Source organism: Dendrobates tinctorius, unplaced genomic scaffold (genome assembly GCF_039654945.1).
Source record: "Dendrobates tinctorius isolate UK_male_01 unplaced genomic scaffold, ASM3965494v1 ptg000192l, whole genome shotgun sequence".
NCBI lineage: Eukaryota > Metazoa > Chordata > Amphibia > Anura > Dendrobatidae > Dendrobates > Dendrobates tinctorius.
Window position 1 is genome coordinate 3,731,326 of NW_027361859.1, and position 2,292 is coordinate 3,733,617.

Below are 2,292 nucleotides of genomic sequence, written 5' to 3' on the forward strand. Positions count from 1 at the left end.
CTAATCGATTGCTCCGTTGAGAAGAATGACACAGACATAAGCTGTATGATACGACTCGGGATGCCTGCTGAGCGCCTCTGGCTTATCAGTTAGGCTTCCATCTTTTATAGCAAAGAATTTAAACATTTACAGACATGCGCAGTATAAAAAATGATTTCATAACTTGTTTTCTACAAAGAAAGTTATGTAGGCTAAAAAGCTGGAGTATTTGACCTTGGTTCACAAGGGAGATGTCTGAGACATCTCCTCGAAGAAAAGATAAATTTTAAACAAGAAAATGCAACATAGACAGAACTCAATTTAACTCCTTCAGTTCCTATCACTACCAACAAATTTTGCAGCCTAATGTAGGGCCCAGTGTGAGAAAGCTGGGTCTCCCTCAGAGGTCATGGGTCTTCCAGCAGGACAGTGACCTAAAACACACTTCAAAAAGCACTAGAAAATGGTTTGAGAGAAAGCACTGGAGACTTCTAAGGTGGCCAACAATGAGTCCATACCTGAATCCCATAGAACACCTGTGGAGAGATCTATAAATGGCAGTTTGGAGAAGGCACCCTTCAAATATCAGGGATCTGTAGCAGTTTGCCAAAGAAGAATGGTCTAAAATTCCAGCAGAGCATTGTAAGAAACTCATTGATGGTTACCGGAAGCGGTTGGTCGCAGTTATTTTGGCTAAAGGTTGTGCAACCAAGTATTAGGCTGAGGGTGCCAATACTTTTGTCTGGCCCATTTTTGGAGTTTTGTGTGAAATGATCAATGTTTTGCTTTTTGCTTCATTCTCTTTTGTAATTTTTCATTTAAGACAAATTAAATGAAGATAATAATACCAAAGAATTTGTGTTTGCAATAATTTTCAGTAAGAAACTGAGTATTATCTGACAGAATTGCAGGGGTGTCAATACTTTTGGCCACAACTGTAGCTCCGCTCATTACACCTCATGCACACACGGCTCTGCTCCGCACACGGTTCCGCTCCGTACACCTCGTACACACACGGCTCTGCTCCGTACACCTCGTACACACACGGCTCTGCTCCGTACACCTCGTACACACGCGGCTCCGCTCCGTACACCTCGTACACACACGGCTCTGCTCCGTACACCTCGTACACACACGGCTCTGCTCCGTACACCTCGTACACACACGGCTCTGCTCCGTACACCTCGTACACACACGGCTCTGCTCCGTACACCTCGTACACACGTGGCTCCGCTCCGTACACCTCGTACACACACGGCTCCGCTCCGTACACCTCGTACACACACGGCTCTGCTCCGTACACCTCGTACACACACGGCTCCGCTCCGTACACCTCGTACACACACGGCTCCGCTCCGTACACCTCGTACACACACGGCTCCGCTCCGTACACCTCGTACACACACGGCTCTGCTCCGTACACCTCGTACACACACGGCTCCGCTCCGTACACCTCGTACACACACGGCTCTGCTCCGTACACCTCGTACACACACGGCTCTGCTCCGTACACCTCGTACACACACGGCTCTGCTCCGTACACCTCGTACACACGTGGCTCCGCTCCGTACACCTCGTACACACACGGCTCTGCTCCGTACACCTCGTACACACACGGCTCTGCTCCGTACACCTCGTACACACACGGCTCTGCTCCGTACACCTCGTACACACACGGCTCTGCTCCGTACACCTCGTACACACGTGGCTCCGCTCCGTACACCTCGTACACACACGGCTCCGCTCCGTACACCTCGTACACACACGGCTCTGCTCCGTACACCTCGTACACACACGGCTCCGCTCCGTACACCTCGTACACACACGGCTCTGCTCCGTACACCTCGTACACACGTGGCTCCGCTCCGTACACCTCGTAGGCTCCGCTCCGTACACCTCGTACACACACGGCTCCGCTCCGTACACCTCGTACACACACGGCTCTGCTCCGTACACCTCGTACACACACGGCTCCGCTCCGTACACCTCGTACACACACGGCTCTGCTCCGTACACCTCGTACACACGTGGCTCCGCTCCGTACACCTCGTACACACACGGCTCCGCTCCGTACACCCCGTACACACACGGCTCCGCTCCGTACACCTCGTACACGCGCGGCTCCGCTCCGTACACCTCGTACACACACGGCTCTGCTCCGTACACCTCATACACACGGCTCTGCTCCGTACACCTTGTACACACACGGCTCTGCTACATCCACCCTGTAAACCCCTCCTGACCCCACACAGAAACTTCCCCTCATCCAGCACCATGACAACCAGCACAGCAGAGTCCTGCATACACTGAGGC

At 52.4% G+C, this 2,292-nt stretch overlaps 1 protein-coding gene across 1 annotated transcript in view; it reads left to right on the forward strand.

Annotated features, from left to right (window-relative positions):
- LOC141055944 (uncharacterized) overlaps window positions 1–2,292 on the forward strand; it is a 183,907-nt gene that overhangs the window by 152,845 nt on the left and 28,770 nt on the right.